Here is a 15,798-nt window from a genome sequence, read left to right as displayed (position 1 = left end):
TATATTTTTACCCGAACCCTCTCATATTTCAGGCAGGCCGTCGGGCCGGGCCGGGCCGGGCCGGGCCGCCCGGCCCATGGACAGGTCTACATCTACCCCAAACCCTCCCCCCTCCAATTTTTTTTTAAATATTTTCCCTCCAAAATTTTACTCCCCCCTATTTACTTTCCCTCAAACTTTTATTTCTCAAAACTTTTTATTTTCCCCCTAAACTTTTACTTCTCACCCTCTACTCTCAAAAAAAAAATCAAAATTATCCAAAAAAAATCACTAAACATAAATAGTAATAATTTTATTTATATCTACTATTTATATCATTAAATTAAATTTCACATTTTATATTATTTATATTATTTAATTGTTTAGTCATATTGAATATTTATATTAAAATTGAATTATTAATTATGCCATAAAATATTCGTGTTAAAATTTTATGTTGGTATCAATTTCACATTTTATTTTTAAAATAACTTTTATTAAAAAATCATATTTTTACATTTAATATATTTTTAAATTCCAAAATACATAGTGACAAGAATCTGAAGATAATTGAAACAACTAAGCAAGTAAAGAAGCTAACCAATATATAAAAATTTAATAAATAAATTATGAGGCGATAAAAGTTAATAAAAAATTTGATTAAGGCAGACAAATTTTATTACGATGGGTGACAGTGGTTACAAGGACCCAAAATTATTTTTTAAAATTTAACTCGAACAAATATATTCGATTCGATTCGAATTTCATCTCACTCAAATCGATTCGAGAAAACTTCAAATAAAGTTAGGATGATAAAATGAGATTCGAAAACTCGATTAACTCGAAAATTTTTGATTCGATTCGATCGAATGCTCACCCCTAGAGACAATAACCTAAATGAAAATGTATAAAGTATACCATAGGATGAATAAAGTATATAGATCCTTATAGATAAATAATTTGAATTGTTAATTGTTCATTTAAAGATATGTATGCTTAAAAGAATTGGTGTTAGGTGATTAATTCGGGAAAGACCTTAGGCAATGTTTGAAATATCCTAGAGCCTCAAAGCTTACCTGTGGCTATATACCTCTAATTCTCATTTTTTAGCCTCAAGTACCCTTTTCTTGTAAGCCTTACTATCAAAGCCTTGAGTCTAAACGAGTCTATCACTCAATCCTTCTTTGTCTCATTCTTTAAAATGCACTATGTAATGGACGTTGGGCCATGGACATTGAGGGCTAGGTAGAGACATCATGGTGGCTTTGTGTGAGAAAAAATGAAGAGATTACGCGATTTAGTACGTAAAAAAAAGGTGAACGAAAGAGCGCAAAATAAAGAAAAAGAGAGTTAAATCAAAATTAAGCTCGAAAATGAAAATCTTTCAGTTCACAATTACAAAATTTTGTATGTACTAATCTCGCATAAGACCTTCTAACGTTTTGGAGAAATAAGGTAGGCGAGGGAAGGAAAAATAAAAAGGTGAGCTCGTTAATAAATTTGGGGCTAGTAGGGAACAATGTCATGTGCTTAACCATTTTTAATGCTTGAACCCGTTTTGAGTGCCCATTATTTGAATTTCGAATTGTCTTAAGCCTCAAAACGTTACAAGCCTAGAAGACCTTTAGGACTCGACTAAGTCACCAATACAATAATTTGTGAATAGATTGCATTTGTTTGAACGAATATGACCAATTCTTTTTAAATATCTATGAGCAATTCACATAATTTATTTTGATGGACAACACTTGTACATATGTTCATTTCCATTGCCTCTACAATTATTGACATTTTAACTTAGGGAACTAACTATATTTGAATTAGGAATAAACAAGTTAGCTAGATATCACTTTTAAGTTGCATGTGAGGTAGTTCTCATACGAGTTTGATGTTTTATCACTATGTGACTTACTAGTTTGATTTCGTCCAAGAGTCATCTTTTCTTTTGCATGTTTAGTGTGTTTTCTTGAGGACAAGCAAAGAGTTAAGTGTGGGGAAGTTTGATCTGTCGTAATTTAATACAGAAAATTAGGCTTTCCCAATACACTTAAGGAGCTTATTCTCAAGCAAAATAGCATCTTTTTTTGTAGTTTTTCATAATTTTTAGATTTTAAGTTAATAAGTGCAAATGCCTCGTTTTTACTCATTTGAGACTTAATTTGGCAAATTGGGGGCCCTAACATGTGGTTGAGTAATGTAGGGACGTGTTTGAGGATAAAAACGAGCAAAAATGACACTAAATGATAGGGTAGCACAATATTCAAACCTTGAAATCGCGATACCTCCAACAAACTTAAAGATTGGAGACCACCCTTCAGTGGTATCATGATATCCACTTTAAGTATCGTGATATGCACCATACAAGAAGGCTTCAAGTTCGAAACTGAACAGGTCATTGTGATATGCTCTTCTTGGGTATCGCGATACTAATATCGTGAGGGGTAAAATTGGACAAAAAGGGTAATCTTTGTCCACCTGACCCACCAATCACATAAGGCTTGTGTAGGGGTAATTTTGGAAATAAAAATTCATTAGCCATCAGCCTAAAATAGCCAATTTTGGCTGAGGAGAGAGATACACACATTAGCTTAGTTTTTAGCCTTAGTTTCTCTAAGTTTTCTCTTAGTTTTTTTGCAACTTTTTCAAGGGTTTATATTTTCTCTTCTCCTTTCTTAGTTTTAGAGTTTGTTTTACTGCACTTTCTTTTTATTCTTAATGTTCTTGTAGTTAGTTAAGTTAGTTATCACTGTAGCCTAGGTTTATTTGCACTTTCAGTCTTTGTACCTTGGTTGTAATGACATTTTTAGCTTTAGTTTGATGTATTTATGCTTTCTTTACTTTAAATCTATTAAAGTTTGTTCCTTTTATGTTTATTGCTTTAGATTTTCTTGTTGAATGCTTTTCATTTCATTTTCTTTAAGCTTTCTTGCATAAAAATCTCAACTTCTATATTTTTCATAAGCTTTACTTTAATGGCTTCTTTGTTTTTCATTTCCATGGTTGGTAGTTGTATTTCCAGCATGAGTAGTTAAACCTTTAAGGAGGTTGGTTGATGGAGATGTGGTGAGTTGATTTTTGGATGAAGGACCAAATCATAATAAATTTGTTTAATTTTAATGAACCTAAAAACTTAAGATTGACACCCTTAAGAGAACATCTAGACAAGTGATACTGAGAGATAAATTGAACTAATTTGTCTAATTTGGTAAAATTGAGATCAAGAGATAAAATTGAGTCACTTTAGTAATTTAAGCAATTTAAGTCCCTCATTGAAGATCGATGAACCACATCGAAGTCAACCGACCACCGTTAGACATTTATTGGTTAATTTTGTAGTCTTGTACTCTTCACAATTTGGTCCTTAGAGTAGTGTATTTAATTTCCTTACAACAATTGCTTGTTATGATTTGTTGTACTATAAAATCGTACCAGTAGCCACTTTGACTCTAAAGTGTGCGTTATTTATTACCCAATCACTATCTCCTTTGGGTTCGACCCCTTGAAATACTCTGGTGTTCCATCAGACACTATAAATATTACAACTGACCTGTACGTTTGCAGTTAAAACTGCTCTTCAAAAAAATAGTTTTTCAAAATAATTTGTTTTAACGCACACACACGCGGGAAGTCAAAAAGTATTATGAGTGAGAAACCATTGAAAAAGTCAAAGTGATCCAAAAACAAGGTTACAAAAATAGAAACACTTGGTTATCAATACACAAAAACTCGTAAGCTGACTATAGTTGCTAGTTTACACTGTGACTTCTTACATGAAGAAATAAGAAAGGTAAGAGAATGAGAGACAAGGCGATGAGCGAAAATAGGACACTAAAGGAGGTGAATAGGGAATAATACAATGTCCCAAACTAGTTTCATGCTTGAAACCATTTTGATGCTATATGTTCTTCAATTTCGTACAAACCTTAAGCCTCAAAAAGCCACAAGTCGAAAAGTCCTATGTGACCTAGGTAAATCTATTTGTGAGTGAACATTGTATTAAGTGATGATGATAATAGTTGTTTGTGTTTCACTAGTGTAATCAAAAGCCCTATGTAATTTCTTGATGGACCACTGTATTAGATGATCTTTTTGTTTAAATGCTTTGTAATATGCTGAACTGAGGTGTTTGAGGTTAATAGTGGTAAGTCATTTACATATCATGCTAGAATTATGTGTATTTATGATTACTCCTATTTACTTCGCTCTGAAATTAATCTTTGTATCATACTTGCTCAATGGTTGTCTTTTATATTTTCATTTTTATGTTTTCTTGCTTGAATACAAGAAATGACTTAAGTGTGGGGGAGTTTGATCTGTCACAATTTGTTGTAGCATATTAAACTATTTTTCGTGCTTAATGAGCTAGTAGGAAAGCAATTTAGTTATGTTTTTGTTTAGTTTTCATTTTTAGTCTTTAGACAACAAATTGAGCAGTTTCAATATTTATATGACCTTGTGGGCCAAGAGAGGCCTAAAGGTAGACTTATATGCCCAATAAGTGTACAAAACATTATTCGAAGGCACGAAGCTAGAGGGTGTCGCGACACAGCTTTAAAGACATACCCGAACCAGTAAACTGCCAACCGTATCGTGACACAAGCAAGAGGGTGTCGCGACACCAATGTGACGAGGCTAAATAATTAATTAAGGGTGTTTTCGTCTGCACAACACAAACAAAGATTAGTCAACTGAATTAGGTCAAGGACCAACGACCAACCCTAGGCTTATAAAGAGGTTTACTCTACATAGTTTATGAACAGTTTTTACTTAGTTTAATTTTCCGTCTCCTATTTAGTTTTATTTTTACTTGTAATTTAGGTTTTTTTAGTTGTAATTTTAGTTTAGTTTTTTTTTTGTTCCTCGTAGAGTTTAGATTGTGGATCCACTAAACTATTTGACGGATTACCATTAGCGCTGCTATTAATATATCAGGATTCTTCTCATCTCTTCAATTGATTTGTTTTTAATGTTTATGTTTTTAATCAAGTTCATGATGTGTGTTAGATCCATGAGGAACTAATTCGGTAATAGGAGATTAACGAGTGGATTTAGGATTAATTAGCTTCTATGTAAGCTTTCTTAGCGGAGCTGGTTAGGATAGGAAGAACTTAAAACCCTATGCTTGACAACCCTAGAAAAAGCGTCTATCCGTGAAAACCATACCTTAATCTGATCTGGACTGTGAGGTCGAGAGATAAGTAGTTCTTGTCAACTCATTAGGTTAGCGAAAGGCCGAGAGGCCCTGCTAGGTTAATGACTAGTTGATTGGATAGAACCCAAAATAGGAATTAATTATAAACACTGAAGCAAGTTAGTCTTTTGTCGTTTAGAGCTGATTAATCCAAAATTTGTTTTCTCGATTGTTTTTTTATTAGTTTAATAAAATAGCTTTTATCACCACCTTAAGATTCATTGTAATATAGTTTAATTAAAGTACCAACTAGACCCATTAACGTAGAAATTTGGTTTAGTTTAGTATCGCCTCCCTTGGGTATGATCTTCGGAGTATTTTCATACTTAGTTGTATAATTATATTACAACCTAACTTGTATACTTGTAGAAATCACCTAATGCATATATTTGGTTGTAGTATTCACACTTTAGACGTTAGTACATCCGGAGGCGATCAGTTGCTCCGGGGAAGAGATAATTATGGGGAGCTCTACATGAAGCGGTGATCAAGAGGTTTGAGTTGTATAAGTAGAGAATCCGGTGAGCTGGTAAGGTTCTAAGTCCTTCGATATTAGTAAGATTAAGAGATAAAGTTCTATATTGTATTAAGTGATGATGATAATAGTTGTTTGTGTTTCACTAGTGTAATCAAAAGCCCTATGTAATTTCTTGATGGACCACTGTATTAGATGATCTTTTTGTTTAAATGCTTTGTAATATGCTGAACTGAGGTGTTTGAGGTTAATAGTGGTAAGTCATTTACATATCATGCTAGAATTATGTGTATTTATGATTACTCCTATTTACTTCGCTCTGAAATTAATCTTTGTATCATACTTGCTCAATGGTTGTCTTTTATATTTTCATTTTTATGTTTTCTTGCTTGAATACAAGAAATGACTTAAGTGTGGGGGAGTTTGATCTGTCACAATTTGTTGTAGCATATTAAACTATTTTTCGTGCTAAATGAGCTAGTAGGAAAGCAATTTAGTTATGTTTTTGTTTAGTTTTCATTTTTAGTCTTTAGACAACAAATTGAGCAGTTTCAATATTTATATGACCTTGTGGGCCAAGAGAGGCCTAAAGGTAGACTTACATACCCAATAAGTGTACAAAACATTATTCGAAGGCACGAAGCTAGAGGGTGTCGCGACACAGCCTTAAAGACATACCCGAACCAGTAAACTGCCAACCGTATCGTGACACAAGCAAGAGGGTGTCGCGACACCAATGTGACGAGGCTAAATAATTAATTAAGGGTGTTTTCGTCTGCACAACACAAACAAAGATTAGTCAACTGAATTAGGTCAATGACCAACGACCAACCCTAGGCTTATAAAGAGGTTTACTCTACATAGTTTATGAACAGTTTTTACTTAGTTTAATTTCCCGTCTCCTATTTAGTTTTATTTTTACTTGTAATTTAGGTTTTTTTTAGTTGTAATTTTAGTTTAGTTTTTTTTTGTTCCTCGTAGAGTTTAGATTGTGGATCCACTAAACTATTTGACGGATTACCATTAGCGCTGCTATTAATATATCAGGATTCTTCTCATCTCTTCAATTGATTTGTTTTTAATGTTTATGTTTTTAATCAAGTTCATGATGTGTGTTAGATCCATGAGGAACTAATCCGGTAATAGGAGATTAACGAGTGGATTTAGGATTAATTAGCTTCTATGTAAGCTTTCTTAGCGGAGCTGGTTAGGATAGGAAGAACTTAAAACCCTATGCTTGACAACCCTAGAAAAACGTCTATCCGTGAAAACCATACCTTAATCTGATCTGGACTGTGAGGTCGAGAGATAAGTAGTTCTTGTCAACTCATTAGATTAGCGAAAGGCCGAGAGGCCCTGCTAGGTTAATGACTAGTTGATTGGATAGAACCCAAAATAGGAATTAATTATAAACACTGAAGCAAGTTAGTCTTTTGTCATTTAGAGCTGATTAATCCAAAATTTGTTTTCTCGATTGTTTTTTAATTAGTTTAATAAAATAGCTTTTATCACCACCTTAAGATTCATTGTAATATAGTTTAATTAAAGTACCAACTAGACCCATTAACGTAGAAATTTGGTTTAGTTTAGTATCGCCTCCCTTGGGTATGATCTTCGGAGTATTTTCATACTTAGTTGTATAATTATATTACAACCTAACTTGTATACTTGTAGAAATCACCTAATGCATATATTTGGTTGTAGTATTCACACTTTAGACGTTAGTACATCCGGAGGCGATCAGTTGCTCCGGGGAAGAGATAATTATGGGGAGCTGTACATGAAGCGGTGATCAAGAGGTTTGAGTTGTATAAGTAGAGAATCCAGTGAGCTGGTAAGGTTCTAAGTCCTTCGATGTTAGTAAGATTAAGAGATAAAGTTAAGAATTTTCAGAACCTTTGAAGGGTTTTGCATGTTTTTGAAAACTAAGTTTTTAAGCTAAAATTGCTAAATTTAATCTATGAATTTGGTTGTCATGCTTAGATACTAAGAGAATAGAAGCTCTGACATTCGAAAAAAGGTAAGCTGACGAAGTAATGAAACATTAGGTGAGTTTCTATATTCTATACATGGATGTGCTTTGAATGCTATGAATGCATAAAGATGAGTACGTACATAAGTGTCCGTAAGTGTGTTGGCATGTATGAAATGATTGTGGTACCATACATAAATTTAGCATACACCACATTACTATGTTAAGTGAGAATATGCATGTGTTTGTGTGTTTATGAATTGTAGAGTATGGAGGGAAAATAAGTTTCCGTTAGATTTTGCGATTCGGTGTTTCTGGGTGCAAACTGCGATATTCAAAGCACAGGGCATTGTGGAGGGGACACTATGGTGTTCGAGCATTAATGTTAGAAATGGAGGAATAGGCGAATGATAGGGAAATGAATTTTCCATTAGATTCTGCAATTCAGTATTGTTGGGTGCAATTTGGTAAGTTTCATTAAAAGTATGATATGTTAAGGAAAAAGATGAATTCAAATGAATTATATTCATGTGTAATGGCTTACCTATGTTAAATTTATATGGAATATGTTTGAATATGGCAACATGTGTTGTTGTTTGTGCCTAGGCTTATGTTAAGCTTTTGGTCAGATTATATTATGTTTATTTTTAATGTTATGAATTGAAATGGTAAGTTATGTTCATGTTTTACGAACTTGCTAAGCATTATGTGCTTACGTGGTTTTCTTTCCTATGTGTTATAGATAATCGGAAGCTCGTTCAGTTTTAAAGCTCGCCAGAAACCTATCACATTATCTGGCGAATATATCGATAGTTTTTTATGTTCTGGCCAATGTTATAATGGCATGTATAGAAAACTTATGTTTAAAGTTTGATTTGAGTGCTAAATGTTGAATTTGGTATGTATATATATAAGTTGGTTACTTGGTTTCATTTGGAATTGGTTGGCATATGTCACTTATGTGATTATGATGCATGTGAGTAATGGTTCGAATGGTAAGTCTTTATGGACATGGTATATGGTCAATTATGGTATGTTTTGGTATAGAAATAAGTTAGATGTGTATGATTGATGTATGGTCAAATATGTATATGTTTAGATATGTTTGATGGTTTGTGATTGAGGTGTCTTGATGGCATATTGGTTGTATGGATTAATGGTAGAGTGAATTGGTCATTTTATGCATGTTTTAGGCATGTTTTAATATCTTGGTCATATGTGCAAATTGTGTTCAGGTCCATGCTTGAAGTGGGTGAAGAAATGGCTTGATTTTAGCCAATTTCTTATCCACATGGCCTAAGACACGGGCGTGTATCTCAATCGTGTGTGACACACAGCCATACGACACGACCGTGTGTCCCTTGTAGATATTAAAGGTTACAAGTCAGGTAGTTACACGGCCTAGCACACGGGCGAATGGCTTGGCCATGTGACCCAAGTCAGAAAGTTACACGGGCATGGACACGGCCATGTGTCCCTATTTCGATTGTTACACCGCTTGAAACACGGGCGTGTGTCTCAGCCATGTGAGTCACACGGCCTGGTCATATGGCCGTGTGACCCCTATAATTTTAAATTTCCAACTTTTTCCTTAATGTTCCAAATGTTTCTGATTTAGTCCTGAATCGTTTCTAAAGTGTTTCTAAGGCCTCGAGGGCTCAATTAAGGGATGATATGCATGTTTATGAATAGATTATGCTATCTTTATATTAATGTTTGGAAATGTATGTTTATATGTTACGATTTTATGGTAATACTCTGTAACCCTATTCCGGTGACGAATACAGGTTAGGGGTGTTACACTGAGATTCCACCTTTGGGTCACCCCGTTGTATGCATATTATGACTAAGAAATAAATATGCCATTGTACGGCAGACTCTAGCCTGGTCCCTCCACGGTTTTTCAAATCTCCCTTAAGACCTACAATCCATAATGACACATACATAAGTTCAAATGAGATTAGTGAGTTATCCATACATTGCATCAGCAGAATGCTAACAAGCAAATACTTCACGATTTATAAGTTAAGTCTGACAATCTGTACTAAGGTGGTTCATCAGTCTCATTGGTGCAATATTAACATTACATGTTATGGCTCACTTGTACTTGTTACTTCACCGTCAGTGATACCATTGCTTACTTACGCATCTTAGAGAACCATACATCTTACTTGATTGTAGTTGATCTATTATTGACGACTTGAAAGTAGGAGATTTCATGTGCGGCTATATGAAGCCTTGCACACATAAAACTTCTACTAGAGAGATTTCATAGTTGTACTACTAGAATACAGATTTAATAGCAATTGATCTCTTAGCGGATTATCTCTGCGGACTCTATCTTTATTAGTTACCTTCGCAGCCTCTTATGCATCTATTTCATGGAGTGGGAATCTTTGTGGATTTTTACTTGCAAACCTGTAAAAGACAACCCATGGATAATTTCCATAAAACTCATTGCACCCATAATTATAAACATCCACATATGACCAATCTTGGTGAAATAGTCCCTATTACGGACTGCTTTTAGCAGCTTGTCTTAACGGAACTTGGATTCGTATTATGATCCTCATGGATTCATGTTTCTAACCCAAGTATGTAGATTCAAGCTTTTCGAAACATACTAGCGGATTCATAAGGAAGACTCTATTATAGATTAATAATGGAAGTCCATACGAACTATCATATCTTTCATATACAAATTCGCATAAATAGATAGCTCGCACATAATGACAGATTACAAGAGAACGATCTCATTCTTGGCAGACTCATACAAGCGAATCTTTTCATTGTGGAATCCTATTTATATGGAGGTTGAGTAAAATGCCCTTGTAAACTTAGTAGAAGGTTTAGGACACGGTTGATATGCCAATAGGGATTATTAGTGCGCATACGAATTATGTGAAGATATGGAGATTTATTATGTTACTTTGGCTTGGCATTCAATGTAGGCCAAAAGGATGTTCTCTTTTGAGAACTGTGGTTGTGTGGGTTGGAGCACTCTTAGTGCTATATCTTGGATGTGTAGGTTGGAATGTATATTTTTGTGCAATGTTATAAATACATACTTGATTGTGTTGGGATAGAATTCTTGAATGTCCAAGTCCCGTTTTACTAAGGTTATGAGAGATTTAATAAGATGAATAAATTCAAAAATGTCAAGTAAAAATAAAAATATATATTTATAATCAGTAGATTATGAATTGAATTAAAACATGTTTAATACTTCTTGTTATATGATAAATGATGTTGAGAATTTCATTGTAAATTTGTGCTTATAAAATTTTACTTGTCGTCAGGTATCTTAATGTTTCTTACTTTATATTATGTATACTTTGGTTTAATAAGTAAATGTTAACTCAGCTAACTTTTCCGTAGTGTTTACTTTGGTTTAATAAGTAATTGTTAACTTAGTTAACTCCTTCATAGGATAAGATAAGTTTAGTAATTTTCATTTGAATTTATTAAATATTATACTTATGCACGGTTGTTTTTCATAAAATATATTTTGTATTATCTATAATTTTCATATTTATAATAAATTCTATATTTTATAATTAAATTAAGTATTAAATATTTTTATAAATTTTAATTGCAAATCGGTTCTATCTAACACAAATTTTAACTGATAAATAATATGACTTATATTTTACTGAGAAATTAAGATAAAGAAAATCACCAATTAAGAATTAGTATTTTGTGTTATCTATATTTCTCATATTTTTTAAATATATAAAATCAATAATATAATATAATATATAAATAATTATAATATTTATTAGGAATGTTTCTATTATAAATTTACATTAAAAAATATTAATATAAAATAATTATAATTATAATCATTATCATTGTAGTTTTTATTATTACTTAATTAGACTTTAGATCCATATTAAATTATACATATTATTTTAGATGAATTATCACTTAATTAGTGTTATAGTTATATATAAATTAAAACTAATATTCAACATTATAAATATATGTATTAGCAACTCATTTTCATTCAAAATAACATTTAAAAAAATACTGGAAAAATGACATTTTGGCTTTATTTAATAGATTTTGTTTCCATCCTAATTGTGGAAATTGAAAAAGCTTATCAATTTGTTCTATAAAGCTGAAGAAATTAATTTTCTTTTGCAGAGATTGTGTGCATAAAAAAGGTTTGAGACTGACAAAAAGTTGAGAACATGAAGGATATGATGGTCAATTCTACTCCCCTATATATGGAGTGTTTTTTTTCTAGCATGGCGTGCCAATAGCTGAGGGAATTCTGGAAAATCAAGCTCAAGTTTTAGATTGGTTTCCATATTTAATAATTATATTGATTTCAATTAAATTTGACATTGAGATAAATTTAATTGTTAAATATAAATATAAAACTCTTTCACTATTATTATTTTTGTTTACAAAACTTAAACCTCAAACGTTACTTAGATATCGACTCAATAAATAACGATAGTTATCGATTCCAATTAAAGATTGTTAGATGCCTTTTGAAGCAATTTAAGATAATAACACTACACCAAAACAGGTTTTTAGCGGCGCTTTTTTAGGCCATTAGCAGCGCTTTTTAGCGCCGCAGATACTTTTAGCGCCGCTTTGAAAAGCGCCGCAACAGACGCCGCTAAAGAATGCACCGCTAACTTTAGCGGCGTTTTTAGAAATAAACGCCGCTAAAGGTGTTGGTCTATAGCGGCGCTACTGGCACAAACGCCGCTGAAGAGTAAGACCTTTAGCGGTACTTTAGTGGAAGCGCCGCTAAAGATCAGGGTCTTTAGCGGCGTTTTTATCTAAAACGCCGCAATAGACCCTGATTTATAGCGGCGTTTATACCTCAAACGCCGCAATAGACTCTGATCTATAGCGGCGCTTTCTCACAAACGCCGCCAAAAACCATGATCTTTAGTGGCGCTTTTTCCACAAACGCCGCTAAAGACCCTTATCTTTAGCGGTGCTTTGACCAAAAACGCCACTAAAAAGGCCAACAAAAAAAACGCCACTAAATTTGGCAGATTTGTAAAATAAAATTTTTTATATTTTTGCAGCCCTCCTGTAAAAACAAATCAGAAGAAATCATATCTAAACCAGCCAAAAGAAATAAATCTATATATTAAAGAAATAATATAATAAATATCAATAAATAAAATAAAATTCGTATTATTCTTACAAAAATGTTAAAAGTTAAAATGATAATTAAAAGTCAAAATCGAAGTATATTTACACGATAGTCTAAGACGGCGGCTGTTGCGACTGCTGAAACATCTTCATCATACTCTGAAGCTGCTGCTGGAGTTCATCGAACTTTTGACGCTACTCTGCTTCCCTCACTTTAGCCTCTGCTTCCCTCGCTTTAGCCTCTGCTTCCCTCGCTGCAGCCTGTACTTCTCTCGCTGCCGCCTTTGCTTCTCTTGCTGCCGCATCTGCTTTAAGCTGCTGTTGGAGTTCTTCATACTTTCGTTGAACCTCAGCTTCTCTCGCTGCTGTATCTGCTTTCAGTTGTAGTTGGAGTTCTTCATATCTTTTTTGAACCTCAGCTTCTCTCGATGTTGCATCCGCTTTAAGTTGTGTAATTTGCTCAGTTGTTGTCACTTGCATCTGAGCCATCTGGTCTCTTAACCTCTGAACTTCAGCTTCGGCTCGACTCCCCGAAGGCATATATTGTTGCGAGCTAGATCCAAAATATTGGGATGGGTTAACAAAAGATCCTTGAAATCGAACCCGACCATACCTTTTAGGACCCAAAACTTCAATGATAATCCGGTTATCAATGTCGTCAATATGAACAGAACTATCACTGGAAGCAATCGCTTCGTACTCCGCCTTTTTATCCTTTAATTTTTCCTAAAAAATAAATCAAATAGTTAGGAACGCAATATATATTAAAAAATCCAATGCAACATAACTTAACAATATTTGCATTACAATAAATGGAATAAATCATTAGAAAATAAACACTATAAATAATTAAAACAAGTGAAATTGTATTAATTAAGCAAACGTACCATAATTTCTGCAGCTTCAGGAGTCATAGGGTTTCCATCTTTCTTTCTATGTGTAATGTCAAAAAGTTGAAGGCGTCCAACTTTTTGACCGGACGACAGTTCCTACAATACAATAGTAAAAATATTATTGTAAGTAAGTAATAAATATCTGCCAATATTAAAAAATTGAAAATACCTCTGCATGAGCTACACACGCAAAACTTTTCGACCCAGCTGTGTGAGTGAATTTTTGTTGCTGCCTACTTTTTTTTCCAACTTCTTCACGATCCTACATTATGAAATTATTAGTACGTTAATCTGGAAATACTATACGCCAAAATAATTACAAAATTTTATAAGTTACACATACCTCTCCTTTCTTCGAAGTCCAAAATCTAATGACCTCTTCCCACTGGTACCTCAGCATTCCCGGCGGGACATTTTGTAATCTCTCGTCGGGTGTTGTTTTTGTCTTAAAATAGTCTTTCTTTAAAGTGCTCTTATGGTCTCTCTATCTTTTTCCCAATGCCTTCTTTACATAAGCATTGGAGACCTCTAGAGCAAATCTCGCCTACAAAAAACACAACTTAAGAAAGTAAATGTAAACAAAACTTAAACCCAAGTATTATAAATGACATACACGTTTTGTTACCTTAATGTTATCGAGAGCTTGGTTCTTGTTACTTTCGGGCACTTTATGCCATGACTCGAAGTTAATTGGCAACATATTTGCATTCCGTGCTAGAATGCCCATGTATCCTGCTAAAAGGCAAGCTTCTGATCCAACAGGCTAACCAAAGCTATTACTGGATACTTGGACACGCTCGACTGGATCTAGGTCGTATAAATCGCTCAGTACCGTACGTCCGCAACCTCTCCGCGTCCCACCAGTTTCATCTGAAAAATAAAAGTATTGTAATATACGAAATTTAAAAATAAACAAACAAGAAGTCAACACACATGTAAATTAAATTTTAAATTACTTTGAACTTCTATAGCTTCCTCAGGTGTAACCGGAACATTCGAAGATCCAACAGCAGTCTGTTGTTCAGTGCTGTTTATTTCCGCCGAGTTTGGAGTACCTTGAACAATGCGGTGCGATTGCACTTTTCTTCTAGGCATTTTATCTGCAATACAAATAAATTAGTTGAAAACTTAGTATACAATTACAACAATAATTTCACATATAAAATAGTTGAAATATCATCATTCGTAGATGTAATTAGATAATTGTAAAAAGTTAATACATTATAATTCGTAAATCTCTTCATCTGTATCCTGGCGGACCCATTGAAATTGTGTACTAGTACTAGGGATGTTTTCGTTTAAGTTCTGTTCTGGAAATGGCAAAGTTTCTGTTCTGTTGTCAATGTCATGTCTACTTCCACTGCCCATGTCAAACAAGTCTCTAGGGATGTTATGGAGTACAACGTACCAGCCCTCATCAGTTGGGTCTTTTGAGTAAAAAAACTTGTTTGACTTGAGAAGAAAATACATACGTCTCATCAATCAATTGTTGTCCTATGTGAATCAATCGAGCGAAGTTTACCATTGTGAAACCAAATTGATCATGCTTGATTCCACGTGCAGTATTAACATCGGCCCAATCACCTCGAAATAAGACAACTTTCCATTTGCCGTAGTAATCCAACTCAATTATGTCAGTAAGAAGTCCAAAATATTCCACATTTCCCTCCACAGGATTATTGTCCCTAGCACTAGCATAACTTGTAATTGAGGAATTAACCACTATTCCACAATTTTGCGTTCTCCTCAATCTCTCGCAATATTTTGTATGAAATCTGAATCCGTTTATGAGGAACGCACTATATCTTTTAACCACCCGATTTGGACCTTGGAAAAGCCATTTAACTTCGTCGGTGACGTTCTTCCCACTCCAAACCTATTGAATGGAAAGTAAACTGAGTAATTAAAAATGTTTTGAGTAAATATTATTATTTTTCGGTGAAAGCTCCAATTACATACTGTTTGGCTTAACCATTAATGAAAAGATTCTGTAAACAACTTATTGATATCTCGATGTTGTGTTCTTCGGGAGCGCGAACGAGATCTCAATATTTGTTTGTACTCACTATGTTAAAAATATGTTCAGTTTGTTAGACTATAAACAATTTTTAAATGATGAATATCCAACAAATTTGTAGAACTTACTTGCGTAAAGGTTCCACTGATT

Source organism: Gossypium hirsutum, chromosome D06 (genome assembly GCF_007990345.1).
Source record: "Gossypium hirsutum isolate 1008001.06 chromosome D06, Gossypium_hirsutum_v2.1, whole genome shotgun sequence".
Lineage (NCBI taxonomy): Eukaryota > Viridiplantae > Streptophyta > Magnoliopsida > Malvales > Malvaceae > Gossypium > Gossypium hirsutum.
This window is presented reverse-complemented; position numbering follows the sequence as displayed.